This window comes from Gallus gallus, chromosome 3 (genome assembly GCF_016699485.2).
Source record: "Gallus gallus isolate bGalGal1 chromosome 3, bGalGal1.mat.broiler.GRCg7b, whole genome shotgun sequence".
In the NCBI taxonomy this organism is placed as follows: domain Eukaryota; kingdom Metazoa; phylum Chordata; class Aves; order Galliformes; family Phasianidae; genus Gallus; species Gallus gallus.
Genome location: NC_052534.1, coordinates 88,253,926 through 88,271,320, shown reverse-complemented (window position 1 = coordinate 88,271,320; position 17,395 = coordinate 88,253,926). Strand labels below are relative to the sequence as shown.

Sequence of the window (17,395 nt, the reverse complement as noted above, 5' to 3'; positions counted from 1 at the left end):
TTTGAAAGAGAGAAGTGCCAGATTATTATGTTTTCCATGAAGCCAAAACAAATTGCTTTCATCGGGACCCATGATTCAGTTCTTTAGTGCTTCTAAAATTAATGGCCATATCTTACCGATCTTTCCTCCTCTCCCCTATTTTCCCTTCTATTCCATCAGAACTTCTGCACTGCTCTCTCATTACATCTTTAACAAAATCTCAGCATTCCACTCACTTCTCCAGCTGCTGCTTATTTCTATTCATACCCAACATCCCTTGTAACATCGTGTGAGCTCACAGTCATCTCTATGTTCTCTCTCCAGTACTTCTTCACATCTCCTCTGAGTGCCCGTCCTTATAAAGGGAGGTCATTTATGCACTAATTCTCACATTGTACTTTTCCTGAAGGAACAAGAGGTCAGTAGTCTTACCACTGTAAAATTCAGTTGTCACCCTGTCTCGATGACTCAGTCTGCTTGTTCCCATCTTGCCTTGTAACATCCAATCCATCATTTCAGAACGCAGTATTTTTCCTAGATGACACATCTCTAGTTGAAGCATCAAGTGGCCAAAAGTAGATTTTGGTTTTTTTCCCTTGGAAATGCTTGTTTGCAAGCCACGTGGTCTCTTTTGCAGCCGATGCCAACATCCGTTCTTTAAATCTACAATCTCCAAATTATCTTGATATCCCTTTCTTACTTGGTATTTTATTCTCTCCATTTTTTGATGCTATGCTTTCAGTAGTGTCTCTAAAATTCTTATGCTGACCTTCATCATCAATGCATTGAATTTTATAACATATTCTGTCTGGCTCCTCAACAACATTTGAAATGCAGCTGCTTATGAAGCTTATTATATTAGTTCTGCTTCTTTTAGTAAATTACACTTAATATTATTTTCATAATAGTTGTTAGACAACTGTCAGAGCTTCACACAAGTGGACTTATTTACTTGCCTCAAATTTGTTTTCATTTTTGGAATCTCTAAATGCAGCATCTCTTCAACGCAGTAGATGAGCTTCACTGCTTACTTTGCAGGCACTCAAGCGACTTCCTTGGACTGCCTTGGTTACACCTGCAATGTCTTTTCTCAGATAGTCTGGCATTTAATGTGACCGTATTTTCCACCTGAATTTTATTTTGATATTATTCTTTTGTTATGTAACATCTGCTCAGAACTTTTTGACTAAGATCATATTAACATTAAAACAAATTGTATCCTTAAATTTACGCCCACATGTAAGTCTGTGCTTAGGATGCTGCAGATGCCACCATACCTATAATGTGTTTGGTGTTAATTTAGATTGGAACTTTGTGGTATCACCTCTTGAGCAACAACAGTAACACGGAATTATGGGATGTTTTTTTTAATTCCTGTCCTTACTGCTTCCACATCACAAAACTTTCTCAACTGCAAAATGCTGCTTAGCTTTTAATTTTGATTAGTTTCATCCTGTTTTTCTTAATCAATCCAAAATCTCTAGAAGCATCTGAGGTAGAGCATGCGGATATCTGCGCAACTGCAATCTGTGCACAATCGGTCTGTGCAGATATCGAAGAAGATTTTCACAACGCGCTGCGGAAGTTCCCATTCATAGCACAGATGGCAGTTTTTCATACTGTGAGCATTTTTTAATAATGACTGTTATTTTAATCTTTAAAAGATGAATCACCCACATAGAGGAGTAGGAAGTGAGTCCCATGATTATGACAAATAGTTGCTATACGTCCTTCCTCCTTAGTGTTTTTATATTGTTTGGGCTAGAGTGCCCTAAAGGCTTTGTTCGTTCTCTTCAGAGTTACGTGATGACAGCAAATTGTAGCTGGTAACAACTGTGATTACATCTTGAGGTCGAATAGCATGAGTACAAAATGAACGTGGAATTACCGCTAACGTTGAGGACCTCACAATTGTGCTGCTGAATACCTCTGGCAGCTGTAAGTGCTGTGCCTCGTCTCTCCCCCATGCTGAGGAAAGTGTAATGCAGCACTTGTTTCAACAGGTTGCCATCTATTTGAAACCGAAGGAAACAACTTGTATACCAATGTGTAGAAAGTGCTTCTAGCGAGCCCTTTAACGTCAGTAACCGCTTCTGCAGCATCACGTGTATTTGCTCTTCATTATGAAATTATACATGAAAAAATGAACAGAGATGTTCTCACCCTCTTTGCTCAGATGTTGTCTACATGCTCCTTTGAAGACCAACTTACACTTTTTGTATTTGGACCATTTAAAGCTAGAATCCTTATGCCAGGCTTTTACTTCTGTGGTGCTATGCTGCGAGTGTTGGATAACACTGATGTGGAAAGGCTCTGAAAGAATCCACAAGGCTTTTGGAAAATGAGAAATCTGCCCCACCAATGTCTCAAAGAAAAATGTATATGCAGTTTGTTTAAAGGAATACACTCTAAAAGTTTCCATGCAGGCGATGATAATCTGGCCTCCCACATACCCCCAGTCCTTGTGATTTAAACCTTTCCCCTGTAACAAATCCTTCAGGTTAGCAGAAGGGTCCCACCTCTGCTGGCAGCACACTCCATTGATAATAACAGCGTGTCATGCTTCCAGAGACCACGTTCAAGTTAAGATTCTGAATTCAAAGATAAACTGATGTCAAAGAGAGAATGGAAAGGAAGTGAGGAACTGTATAAGAGGAATAAACAAAGTTTTCACAGACAGAGGGGACATTTATGGCAACAGTAAGGTACCCAGTTCCTGACATCTGTTTCCCTCAAGAAAAAAATACAGTACATATGCTAACCTTTTTATGGAGAGTACAAGAAAAATATTTGCAGCATATTTTCATATATTTCATATTTGTTGAACTGTATCAACATATTGTGGATATGGAACGTGAAGAGGATAGAGGAACTGAAAACTATTTTTGCACTCCATAAAGATAAATCTTTGCTTTTTTCAGTGCTAACAAACAGTCCAGTGGTAGTTCTCATAAGCAGTGCCTAGCCTCTTGCTGATTCTACAGCACAAACTGGGGGTTCTTTTTATCATCCATCTCTCTGCTGTACAAGGAAGGAAGGAACTGCAAGCATGCTATTGATTTGCTTTATTTTTTATTTTTGCCTTGGTTACTGAGGCACCAGAACTTGTGATGGGTCAGAAGAAAGCTTACTGCACACTGATACCACAAGTAGGTCCCCTTTGAGATTGGGCAGCTTGCCTCCATATGGCCACCTAATGAAACTCCTCCTGCTGTTATTAACAGACGTACCTCACTGGCTGGGTAACAGTCTGCACTTTATCTCTGCAAATAAATCATGTGCTGGAAAGATAATCCTCCATCTGCAGTGGAATGTGTACAGAAGATCAAATCTCTTTTGAGTATGCTATTTTATCACAATATAAACTAATTAGGAAGTCCTTTTACTTCACTTTATCTAAATCCAAATTATTATTGAGTAGTTTCACTACACAGAGAAAATTCAGAACTCAGAGATCTTTATTTTGTCCCACTGGAGATACATGTAAATGAAATCCAGCAGCAGTCACTGGCGGTGTCTGTATATTGTCTGAATGTGAATCCCCACTCAGGCTAACTACAGCCAAACTGACATATATTTGCAAATACTGTCAATTCGTTCAACATTCACTTTCCAACCTCAGGTTAAACATGAACATGGAAAGTTCTGCTTGTAGCTTTATCTTCTCACTTGATTCTTAAGTCAGTGTCTTCAGACGAACCTGTAATCAAATTCTACTTTAAATAACCATCAAGCCTTCATCTTTAGGGTAACATTAATGGTGGTGAATACTTCAGCTGTAGTGTGGAGGATGTTATCAATAGCAATAGCAAGTGAATAGCATTTTTCTTAATTTTCTTAAATACAGCTTTAAATCTGATCCATCAAATTAAGAATCAGCTGATGTTCTGCTAATTTCTGCCTTCCTTTGTCTGTTCCCTACTTAAGTATCATTTCTAGGAATAGAAGTGTTTACATTATATTTAAAATAATCACTAGATGATGGCATGACAATTAGAATACCTCTTATATCAGTCACCTTAGAATTTTTTCTATCAGTGAAGATTATATTCTTGAGGAAGATGTCAAGGTGGGATTCTTTGATTAAATATAGACATCAGATCACCCAAGGCTTCCTTGCAGTCAGAGGGATTTCTCTCTTCTGATCATAAGGGGATTCCTGAGTAACAAGCTCAGATGGAAGCGCCTGAGGTTAGTTGGAACGAGTGACAGGCAGTTCACTAGACATTACAAGAGCTGGCCTCATGCTTATTATAAAAACCTCATTGCTTCAGAGTGCGTGGGAAAGACAAGAGGCTTTTGCAAACCATTTTTCTACAAACACTGGTGAGAAATGAGTTTTACATCACCCGATTTCTTGTATTTTGCTAAAATTTCCACTTTCATTTATTGAAGAAGTGATGGTTGCTTCAGTTTTGAGATGTGTCCCCATTGTCTCGACATCTTCTTACAATTGTCAGACTATTATATCCCGACTTTTTTTGTGTTGATTCTCATTTCTGTCACAGTGGATTCACTTGGACTATGAATTGATTAAAAAGCAGACCACCAAGAAATTCAGTCTGAATTGGAACAGACTGCCCAGGGAGGTGGTGCAGTCACCATCCCTGGAGGGATTCAAGAAATGTGTAGACGTGGCACTGAGAGACATGGTTAGTGGGCATGGTGGGGATGAGTTGACAGTTGAACTAGATAATCTTAGTGATCTTTCCAACCTTAATTTTTCTATGATCCTATGATTCTAACTGCATTTTTCACCCTGAAAAGATCATTCCTTCACATTTTTCAAGGTTAAGAGCATCATACCTTTGGTAAATGTCAGCTGCAATATTTAAACAGTGCCTGTTCTGGAACCCCCTTGCAAGGATGAAGGATGGCTAGCAAAGGATGGAGTTTTCAGCCAGCTGTGCATTATTGCAGGCAGGACTGCAGTAGGCAAGGAAAAAGTTAGGAGTTATGGCTTACACTTTATTTTAATTTCATACCGAGTACAAATAAATATTTTCAGAGGCAAAGATCTATTAGTCTGTAGAAAAGCCTCTCGTAAGAAGTGGAATCCCCGTTGTGTGAGTAATTTAATATAGATGGGCAAAACACTGAAATATGTAAAGGAAAATCCTGTGCTGGCAGCAATAAGAATTAGGTGACCTAATAAGCTTTTTCATCTCTAATTTTTCTCACTAAACCCCATCACTTTCCTGAAAGAAAGAAAAATATTTATGTTGGACCTCTGTGTGAAAAGTGCTTATAGAAAAAAAGCTATCCCTCTCCAGATGACAAAAATGTAATTAATATATTTGAAATAATTCTTGCATTTTCTCAGAGTTGTGAAATTAAAACCATCAGCCACAAGTTAATATTATTGCCTGCAAACTGATAAACACAGTTGCTGCACTATTGCCAGCAGTGGGTTTAATACTGGAAATCACAGTGGTTTTAAATTTCATTGCAATAGTGGAACAATTGCATTTTATATTATTAATTGTAGTGGGGAAGTTTAAAAGAAAATAGTTAATCCTGTTACCAAAATCATGAGAGTGAGACTGTTTCATAGATTGGTTTTGCCCTCAACAGAAGCTGCTTGGCTAATAGAAATTTACAACCAAATTATTCTCAGATGTGTATTGCTTTATTGCTACTTTTGTTTTCCCATTTTACAAAAAGTGCTTTTTTAAATGCTTACAGTAAATGATGTAAAAAATGTACTCCATAGAGCTTATCAACATAACAATCTATAAAGTTAGGATCAGACTGCTGATAGCTTCTAACTAACTTGAAACAGATTCTTTTCTGACTTTTAGAATGTCTATTTTATTCTGTTTGAAGCAGGCTCCCTCGTATTCAGATATTTACCTCATCAGTTCTGCAGTACAGTGGAGAAAAACCACACTCAAACACGTCCTACCTAAGCTTGCTGATGCACAACTGCAGTTTGTTGTACATCCAATAAACAGAAGTAGCACATACTCGTGAGACAGAGGTTTCAATAAACAGAGAGCCTGAGGGCTGCGAAAAAGGTGATGCTTCAAGAGCAAATTGTGGGCCTCCAATTTAGAAGGCCTTTCTAGTATCAGTCAGAAGCTTTTCCTGAGGTGCGCAGTGTGCACTGTGGTCGGGAGCTGCTGAAGTAGGCAGAATGTGGGTCTGGTCTCCATTATTGTAATTTGCAGATACCCCGTGTCTGCAGACAGGGGATGGCCCAAGGCTTTCAAAGCTGTTAATGACATGAACACTGGTCAGGAACTGTGTTGATTTGAAACAGAAGTGTATTTTAAAAGTAAGCCAGAAAGTGTGAATCCTCAACCATCTGCGTGAAATTTTTTTTTTTAAAGATGCAGATTTCTCACAAAACACTCACTGGACTACTTAAACAACCGTAATTATTTCCAGGGAGTGTCACCTCTACCACTAGTTGAGACATTGGCTTTCATGGCTGGTCTAAATGAGAACCAGACTTTATAGCAAATGGCGCTTGATTCGCTCATCAATTTCTCAATATTAATGAATTCATTAATAGTTCATTCAATAAATCTCATATCTTTGCTGGCTTTTACATGTCGGAATGAGGCATCTGTTTCCAGGAAATTAGGTAGCAGATGGTATAGTAAGTATTGAGCCATAGTACAGCTGGAGGATTGAAACTACTGAAATGAACAGAAGACACGCAGAAATGAAGACATTCAGGATCAGAAATAAAGGGAGAAAGCTTTCTTATCTTAGAATCATATAATTGTTTGAGTTGGAAGGGACCATTAAAGGTCTCGTAGTCCAACCCCCCTGTAATGAACAGGGACACCACGGCTAGATCAGGCTGCTCAGAGCCCTGTCCAACCTGACCTTGATTGTCTCCAGGGACAGGGCTTCCACCATCTCTCTGGGCAACCTGTTGCAGTCCCTCACCACCCTTATTGTAACAAGCTTTTATTATATCCGGTCTAAATCTTCCTTCTTTTAGTTTGAAACAGTTTTCTCTTGTCCTATCACAACAGATCCTCTTAAAGAGTCTGTCCTCTTCTTTCTTATAGCCCCCCTTCAGATACTGAGAGGCTGCTACCAGGTCTCCCTGGACCCAGTCTCAGATATTTATCTCCCTATACCCCAGACTTCTCCAGGCTGAACAGCCCCAGCTCTCTCAGACTGTCCTCAAAGGGGAGATGTTCCATTCCTTGGATCATTTTTGTGGCCCTCGTCTGGTTGAGTTTACAAGGTCCACGTCTCTGCTGTACTGAGGGCTCCACATCTGGAAGCAGCGCTCCAGGCTTTAGTGTTTAATCCAGGCCAGAGAACAGAACCAGAGCAATAAGTGAAATGTAAATTCCACTGAAATTCTCACTGAAAGAGATGTAAATTTAATACTGATTATATAAAATCCATCAATATTTTACATATCTGGCTTTGAGTGTTTATCTTGTTTATCTTTGTATCTATTCATATATATAATGCACATTCAGCCCCTCTTTATTGGCATTTATTGTAGCTAGTGAGAAGCAAGTCTTCACAGTCAACTAACTGCAAACACGATTGAGTACCTCTGAAACTTCAGATTAAAGCGCAACTGGTTGCACTGCCTACAGGAGCGTAACATGAACAACACATTCAGTGTAGTTACTGGTTTAACAAGAAAGCTTAGGTGAATAACACTTTGTGGTCAAACTCACTGTAGTGGCTGCCAGTAGAAATTTTACAATGTGCAAGCTGGTGCACAGGCAGTCTTTTCCAAGCAGTTCAATTCACAATCAGTAGGAGTCCTGAAAACCATTTACTTTCATTTATCGTATTTTCATTAAGAAGTGAGTTACTACATCTGCCGTGGTCTCACTTTAAATGCCAATTCAAGGAACATTTTATCAGGCTGCCACTTTCTGCAAGTCACATGCTGCTTCTCTGTCTAATATCGTGTTGCTGTTGTTCTGCCTGCATTGTATCCATGGAACTCAGAATAATCCCTACACACATTTATTTCACCGCTATAGACAAGAAAGAACTTTCATGTATTCAGGATGAGAATGCAAATCACTATTTTTATTTAATAAAGACAGATTGTTGAGCCTGGCACTAATTTTATCCTTTATTACCCATGAAGACATGAGAACTTGAAGTACATCCTGCTTCCATACCAGGGAAGTTGGCTCAAACTGGAAGGAGGAAGACATATCACAGTTTTTTGAGGACCGTGTCCTTTAAATGTTAGTTTACAAAGGCATTCTGAGTCAAAAGGCCAATTTTATCCAAGCAGTGTTTTTTAAGACATATGCAGCGTATTCAGAAAAAAACAGCTTGGATAAAGCAGGTTCAGAAACCTGTTATGCATCTGATTGCTCGGGAACCCACTTTGGGAACGCTGCCCGCCTACCAGTGTGGCTTTCCTGCCTGCTGTACCTGTATGTGAGCACATGATCGTGTCCTGCAGCAACTTGCTTGTGACACACCAGCTGGGGTGCTACAAAGAGCTAGCTCTGTTTTGGCTACATACCTAAACCTCTGTGATAAAAATCATTGCCTGTAATTCCTTTTGACCATATTCTAGTCCTTTCTTATGGCACTATGAACTTGCAGATCTCAGTAATAGAACCCTGACGTCTTGCTGCACTTTGGTCACAGAAACTCTTCATTTGTTATTTTGCTTGTAGTGTTAGTATATGCCACCAGTTTCCTCTCTGTGTTTGAATGATTTGAGCTCATGTGGAAATGAAAAATGATTAATGTGAAAGTTGGGCTAAACAAAGGCTCTAAGTGTTGACAGGATGGCTGATTCCAACACAGATTTTCTCTGCATATAAACATAGTATACATTTCATAAACGAAAACTGCAGGTTTTCTTTGCTTGCTTGTTCTGAGACGAGGTGATCCTTAAAGGAGAAGAAACACAAGGATGTGTTTCCATAAGAGTGTTTGAGAAATAAGTAAGTGTGATAACAATGCATGAGAAAAGTGAGCAAAATCTGAGCTGGGGAAGCTGGAATTGATGTATCAGAAAGAAGAGAATTCAACCCGGTGTTCTTTGTAGGCAGTGTTCCCTGATAGAAAGACAGTGAGGTTTGTCTTGCTCTATTTATACTGTTTGAATACACCTCTGCCTTGCTGTAATTGATCACATTCTATTTCTATGTTATTTTCTGATTGATGACCTTGCACCTCTAGAAAATCAAGATTGGAGAAGCTGCGTTATTGCTTAAAAACAGAAGTTTTATTTTGGTCCTTCTTCCATGGTTAAGCCTGGTTAAGGTTATGTGCCTTTGTCTATTTGTTCTCTTCTAGTGATGTTACAGTGTGATTGTGTTTGCCTGTATGATTCATTATAGCCTTGCTGGCAGATGGTCACGTACACTTTGCAATAATGCTTGATACTAATAATAATCAGCTTTTAGCTTTTATATTTTTTTTCTACAGTAAACTGATAGTAATGCATGTTATCCTAATGCCTAGGATATGGTTGTTTTCAATCACTGCTGTCTAAATACCTTTATCCTTCAGTAAAGAGTTTATTTATTTATGCTCAACATTTCATGAATAGAATTACATGTATGGATGACAGTGACAGAAGAAGCAGTGTTCCATATTTCTCATAAGAACAAGGTGAAAGAGTAAGTTTTTGGAGAGAGGGTATGCTAGAAAACTTCTTGGCTCCTTCATATGAATAATCTTCTGTTGTTTAAACCTTTGGAGCCCCACAGGGGCTATAGAGCTAAAGCTGCAGAAATCCTGCTTTGTCTCACTTGATCCCCACACTTCTTATGGTAGAAGGAAATTGTTTATGTATGTTTTATTGCATAACAACAAATCAGGCTTATATGCAATGTTTATCTGTAGTGATCAAAATGCCGTCGGTCCAAAATACTTTCCATTTACTTAAATGGTGAAATTAGAAAGCACTACTTCTATGTAGAGCAGTTAAATGTGTATGGCAAGTAATGTTTTATAAGAAGAAAAATGTGTTGAATTATGTGCTCTCATCACTAAAATCTGACACAGATACATTTAGTCATTCTCGTAATGCTGACAGTAATGCATTTAATTGCAGTTCTAAATGGAAGCGCTGAAGAAGCCGCAATATGGTGGAACTTTGTGGGGACTATTTATAGCTGTCTTTGTGTTTGAAAAGGAAAATCTCTCATCTAGCAGTTTTAGTGGAGACAGCTGCTGAGATGCTCTTGGTGGTTTTTGTTTATCATAATGGTAGTACACTATATCCAGGCAGTAAAATTAGTTATAAATCTGACTCACTTAAAGCACCATGTCATGCAGTGGTTCCAGCAAAAATGAATCCTAGCACTTTAGTTACAGTTCCCTTATTTTTAACAAACTCCTTGCTCTATTTCTTCATTTAGTCCTAAGTAAAAAGATGTATTACAACTCCACTTATGTTCAAAAGCCTATGACAGTGAAGCACGTGACAGTCTCTACAGTGTAGGATCATGGCCTACAGACCTGGAAAGGTATTTTTTCTGAAAGAAATTCAGCAATAACATGGCAAAGAAAATCTTCATCTCCTGAGAACAGCAGAAAAATTAGCTGATACTGCTTGTCTTTTCAGAGTCTCATAAACATATCTAAGGTGTGGTCTTAAGTGCTGCGTTCTGTCCTCCAAAAACTGAGGTTAAAATAATTCCCAGCTAATATGAAGAAAATACTATATGAATCCATGCCAAATTCAGTCCTGTTAGTTTCAAAGATATAGAAGTCATAATAGACTCCTGTTTCCTAACATTCATACCTTTGCTTCAACCACATGAAAAAAAATATATCTGCTATAAAATGTAATCATAAGATAGTCGCAAAAATAAATTCCATCCTCAGGAGATTTATTTTGCATTGTTTTTTATTTACTAGGGTTATGTGTATATGTATGTATATATAGACATACTTCTGTTCGTGTTCTTACTGTTTAGTGATTTATTACATGTTGATGAAATTCTGTTATTGGCCTTGGAAGCTTTTCCAAAGACAAGAAGTTCTGCTGTCGTGTTTTTCTTACAATGATTTATGTCTTGTATATTGAAGTTATTTCCTATTTATCAGAACTATTTAAAAGATCATCTAAATTCATTTTTTCAAATGCTGTTATTAAATAATTGCCTGAAGAAGTTCCCAGAGACTGTAATCAAAAAAAAAAAAAAAAAAAAAAGGCCCTCACAATTAGAAAGGTAGAATTTCTTCGTTGTTTTTTGCTTTTTTACTGGACGTAAAACAGGACTCTGCATCCCAATGCATTGTGCAAATCCAAAACAAAAGATAGCATCTGCCCCAAGAACCTTTTGATCTAAGGAAGAATATTTCCATCCTTTTTTTTCTGACCTGTCTGGAAGGTCATACTTTTTCCATGTTCCGTTCTACCAAATTTATTTGTGGCCCTGAAGCATTATTAACTTCATTTCGAGTGGAAGTCTGGCAGCAGTTGGCATGAGGGACTTCTACCTGTGGAACTGATTCCAGGCTGACCTTCAATAGGCTTTGCTACGCGGCATGACTATTTTTAAAGCTACTGTAAAGAGAGACATCTAAGGGGAGTATGCCTGCCTGAGGGAGGGGATTTTTATGGGTAGTCTGAAAGAGGCTGAATTTTGTTGGCTGTTTTAAGAGTATCTGTTAATTAGTACCTTTTAAAGTAATATGTTTTGAAGAATCCAGGGGAAACGTAAAATTTTTAGTTAATACCGACTTCCTGTAGTCAAAGGAAATAAACATTTAAGAGTTGATTTAAGAGGTACCTTGCAAACATGTTAAAACTGAAAAACTTTAGATGTCTACCAAATAGTTTTGCCTAACCTCAGACATTCCTCTGTGATGGGAGACCATTTTCAAGTGCCCGAAAGAGCTGCAGTTTCAACACAAAGCAAGGTCAAGCACTTTAGGTTTTATTGAGGAGTAGTCTTGAATTTTGGGTTTAGTCCAACACAAAGGAGGTAAACAACCATCTGTATGTTGATTAAAAAGCATTTTGTGCTAAACTTTGTAATTTGAAATTATATGTCTGGGTCAGTTGTGGTTTAGAAGAAAAAATAAAGGAACAGCATAAACTAAAGTGCAGTTTGTCCCATTCCACTGAGTTTTCAGTGTGACTCAGCATAAGCTTATAAAACAAAATATGTGCTTTCTTAAAGCAGTGTAGTTCTGCTGTGTTCTCTTTGCTATGTGGATTGGACCAGTTGCTGCTTACTCATGTAGGAGATACCTGGAAGAGATTCACTGGCTTGTATTCAGACAGAGCAGGAGAAACATTCTGTCTTTTCTGGAGGTTGATGAAATCATTTGTCAAATTTGGGATTTTTTTTTTTTTTTTTTTGAGGATTAACTGGACTATTTTCCAGCTTCATGCTGTCTTTGAAGATATTTGAGATGTAGTGTGGGCTAATTCTCTTATCAGAAGTCTTTATCACCTTCTACTGGGTTCAGTCATTTACGTGCTCTTTCTACAGCATTCCAGATTTGTCTGTCACACAACTCTACATGGTGATTGTTGCTCTGACTGCATTTGCCTGGCAGTTTACCTGATTTATTAGTAAAAGTGGCAGTGCTCTTCAGGAAGATATAGAGTGCACATGTGCACATCTTAGGAATAGTTGATTTATTTATCCAAAATGGAATAAGTCTAATTATATATCTCCTGGTATAATGTCATTTTTAAAGTTTGAACTTCTGTCTCGGTGAGTCAGCACTTCCAGCTCCGAGGTTAAATAAATTTAGAAAAGAAAACACATATGCTGTATTATGTAGGCTATATAGTATTTAGCCAGCCAATTATGTTGCGTTTGCAGGTATGCTCTTCGACTTTTTCTGTGGAAGTTGTCTTTCTTGTGGCAATTGCAAATCAGGAAAGAGGCCTTTGATCTGTAATCTAAACATTAGCAAAAACTGATAATTGAGGAAAGGGAGCATTGTAAAGGATTTTTATAGCTCTGATCTTATAGGTCATGCTGAGGTAAACACAGGATCTTTTCTCTTTGGAAAAAAAATTTCCAAGTTTATGCTAAATGATCTATCAGGCTGTGATAGTAGGTGAGATTGGCCGTACAGAAAGGCATATTTCAAGTTTTTTCTAGTGTTCTAAAAATGTTTTTCAGTCACTTCACACAGATGGTGTTATGTTTGTATGGCATTAAGGGAATTGACTATGACCTTTAATAGCTTTGATAACACACTATTAGTGAAAAGCCTGTTAACTGGGTTTCATCTCAGACAACTGCATGCCATAATTAAGTGTACTTCAGAAGCCAAATTAAATTGAATGAAAGAAGTAACCAGTAAGGATGTTCTCCTGAACATTCATTCTTACCATGATGAATGTTGCTTGTTTTTCTCTTCTCTTTAATTAGAATGTTTCTACATTTGCCAAAGAAAATGTTGGAATGCAGACAAAAACTGAAATTATAGGAACAGGGCTTGATGTAATAGCTTATTTGTAAAGGAAACACAACTTGTTTGGTATTTTATTGAAACAGGAAGTTCAAAACCTCGGTACACACAAGTACAACAAATTCTCAGGTGCTAGTTGAGTCATCTGTTGTTGGAAGTAGTCTCATAGAAGGCTTCCCCTTGATTTAGTTTTAATCTTCAATTAACAAAAGGAAGGAAATTACATACAGATTTAGTTTTAGATTATGTGCAAAGCTCTGTGACTTCTTAGCTGTCACTCTGATGTGCTTTGTGAGTGTAACACTGACACAAATAGAGTGTCTGAGTGAATATATTCAACTTTTAATGTGCATAAGAAACCTAATGCATTTCATTTATGAAAAAAAATGTAGAGCTTGCTTAATCAGAATACTCAGATTTTTCTCCTTGTCATCTCATACGTAATTTCAGCTTTACAGCAAGTTGTAGAAGTAATCATTAGAGATAAGGTGATAATTGACAAAACTACTGTTTTAAATTTAGTATGGGATTTTTTATTTTAATTGCCATGTTTGTTTATAATAATACGTCTGGTGTCAAAGAATCATAGGGCTTGGAAGGGACCTCTGGAGACCATCTAGTCCAACCCCCTACAGTAGGTTGCACAGGAAAGTGTCCAGATAGATTTTGAATATCTTCAGAGAAAGAGTTTCCACAACCCCCCTGGGCAGACTTCTCCAGTGCTCTGTAACCCTCAAAGTAAAGAAGTTTTTCCCCATTTTTATGGAACTTCCAGTTTGTGCCCATTGTCCCTTGTCCTGTTACTGGGCACCACTGAAAGAGCCTGGCCCCATCCACTTGACACCCACCCTTTAGATATTTATAAGCATTTATAAGATCCCCCCTCAGTCTTCTCTTCTGCAGGCTGAAGAGTCCCAGGTCCCTCAGCCTTTCCTCATAAGGGAGATGTTCCAGGCCCCTAATAATCTTTGTAGCTCTCTGCTGGGCTCTTTCTAGGAAATCCCTGTCTTTCTTGAACTGAGGAGCCCAGAACTGGACACAGTACTCCAGATGTGGCCTCACCAGGGCAGAGAATGGGGGGAAGGAAGGAGGGGAGGGAGGCGGGAGGACAGGAGGTCCTTTGACCTTCTGTCCATGTTCTCCTGTTCTTTTTAATGCACCCCAGGATATCATTGGCCTTCTAGGCCACTAGGCCACAAGAGCACACTGCTGGCTCGTGGCCAACCTGTTGTCCACCAGAACACCCAGATTCTTCTCTGCATAGCTCCTCTCCAGCAGGTAGCTCCTAACCTGTAGAAATGCATAGAGTTATTCCTCCCCACATGTAGGACTCTACAGTTGTCCTTGTTAAACCTCGTAAGGTTCCTCTCCACCAAACTCTCCAGGCTGTCTAGGTCTTACTGAATGGCAACACAGCTTTCTGGTGTGTCAGACACTGTTCCCAGCTTTGTATCATCAGCAAAATTGCAGAGAGCACACTGTATGCATTCATCCAGATCATCAGTGAAGATGTTAAACAAGACCAGATGCAGTACTGACTGCTGGGGAGCACCACTAGTTACAGGCCTTCAACCAGCCTCTGTGCAGCTAATTACAACCCTCTGAGCTTTGCCGGTCAGACAGTTCTCAACCAGCCTCATTGTCCACTCATCTATCTCACATCTCCTAAGGTTAACTACAAAGATGTTATGGGAGACAGTGTCAAAAGCTTTGCTGAAGTCAACGTAGACGACAGCTTCTTCTCTGCTGCTTTCCCCTCACTTACCCAGCCGGTCATGACAACATAGAAGGCTGCCAGGTTGGTCAAGTATGGTTTCTCGTTGGTAAATCTATGTTAACTACTCCTGATAACCTTTTTCTCCTCCATTAGATAAGAGCATGATGATACCATGTAGTTTCGTTTAGCTGCAAAATCTTTAAAAGGTTCTTGGGAATTTGTGTATGTTATGTGTAGAAGATGTGTCTTTCTCCCTCCTCAGAAGTCTGTATGTCACTGATCTTCTTTGAACGAGGAAGATTTCATTGAATTCCCTCTAAAACCCAAGAATACTCCAGTATTACACAGTGAATTCTTCTTTTCTCTATCAGTGACTTGAGCAATGATGTCTTTGTAGATCCCTCTGTACTGGTACAAAAGATTAGGATGAGTGCATTAGTGCTTTCATTAATAATACTGTTTTCATGAAAAAAATCCATGGGTAGCATTAAAACTACTACGTCAACTCCTAAAATACAATTGTAAAATAAAAGTAGATACATGATTCAGAGAGTTTACAGGGTGTTTATAAACCTTCTACCATCATAGTAGTTTGTTACAGGACTAAAGCTGCATATGCGTTATGCCCACCTTATTCCAGCTGTTTTCACTGGGAGTTCTGCACTGAGGTACAGCCATATTCAGTAAACATTTATTTACAGCCTAGAAAACTAGTGTGTGTTCTTCTGCGGGGAGGGGGAGGAGTTACTGAGTATGTATGTTCTGTCTAAGCTACCTAGTTACTGGACTAGCAGATAACTGCAGTAATCTTGTTTGAAGCCCACAGCTGTTTCTGTGCTTGCATATAAGCTCCAGTATCCAGTTGCTCAGTTTATATACCGTACTTGCTTAGTATTCTTTTGTCTTTCACTTACAATTGCTTGGTTGTGCAGTGAAAACCTCTTGAAAAGGCTTTGTGCCTTTAACACCTCAGATAAAATCTAGATAAGCTCAAAAGTAGTTGTCTGTCCTGCCTTGTTCTTAGACAAAGAACAGTAAGAATATAGGAAAGGAACTCAGAAAGGAGGACAGGGTCAGCAGCCTGACCTTAGATACTTTGCCCAGCTACTTTAGAAGTCACTGTAAGTCCAAGACCATTATAAGCCTGAGTAGTTGTCTGCATTTAACCATGTCATAGCTGGCAATCTCAAATATAAAACAATAACCCATTAAATAAGGAACTTATAAAAACATTTCTAAAATAATTAATAATAATTACATCTGCAGTAAACAAAAGCAGATCTCTCTGTTCAAAGAAAATAACCTTAGTGTCAGGTACCTTGCCTATACCCCAGTAACTTCCATAGCATAACAATTACTCTGTTCACAGCACAGGTCATTTTCCCTCAGCTGCAGAAAAGAGTATCACAGCTTGCTGCCAAAATATAGTTAAAAGTCCTTTCTTTGCTAATCATATGTTTATTGCCATGCTAAAATGTAACGAGTATTCATGAAAAGAATCTTCAAACAGAACAAGTGAAGAGTGTCCTTTCTTCAGTACCTGTGAAGAAATTGGTACACTCAAAGAAGGTCTTTTCTTGAGTAATTGCCATCTGAAATGCACCTGGATAAATATTTAAGTGCTTTTTAATCAGTCGTGTGTGCTGGTAGCTCCATTTTTACTCAGTGCTGGAGGGTAAATTGTCTTTGCTTTCCACACTTCCTATGGGATCTTCCAACTTGTGATGTAATTAGGTGAAGAAGAGACTGTATTACACACAAACAATTGCTGCCATGGAGGAGCAATTACTGCTACTCATCAGGGAAACTGTAGCCCAGTAGTGGAGGTGACTGCGGTTCTCAGGAGCTTCTGAGAGTTGCCCAAATATTTTTTGGAATTGTCAGAATTCCATAGCAGTTGCATCCATTTGTGTGATGCCAAATAATCAGTTTGAGTGGGTTTGTTTCTGTAGTTCTCAGATAGTTTTAAGGGTTTTTCTCTGTTGAATATGGATGTAATTTCAATTAAGCTTTTAGTTTGTATTTTAAAAAACAAGCATTCCCTACTACTAATTGCTGTAATACGTGTTTCACTCTATGAACAGAGAATCAAACACAATGTTTAAATGTTAATGCTATGCTCATTAGCAAGCGTCTTTGTTAAACAATTTAAGAAAAAAAATGCAGCTTTTTCATTATTATGTAGTCTGTTATGTAATAGATTATTATTATTGCAATAGATTGAGAGCTGAACACATTTTATGTTGAGCAATGATGTCTTTGTAGATCCCTCTGTACTGGTCCAAAAGATTAGGATGAGTGCATTAGTGCTTTCATCAGTAATATTGTTTTCATGAAAAAATCCAT

At 38.3% G+C, this 17,395-nt stretch overlaps 1 protein-coding gene across 4 annotated transcripts in view; it reads left to right on the top strand.

The window, feature by feature from the left end:
- Positions 1-17,395, top strand: part of MCPH1 (microcephalin 1) — a 121,600-nt gene that overhangs the window by 91,868 nt on the left and 12,337 nt on the right. The gene's annotated exons all lie outside the window — the stretch shown is intronic.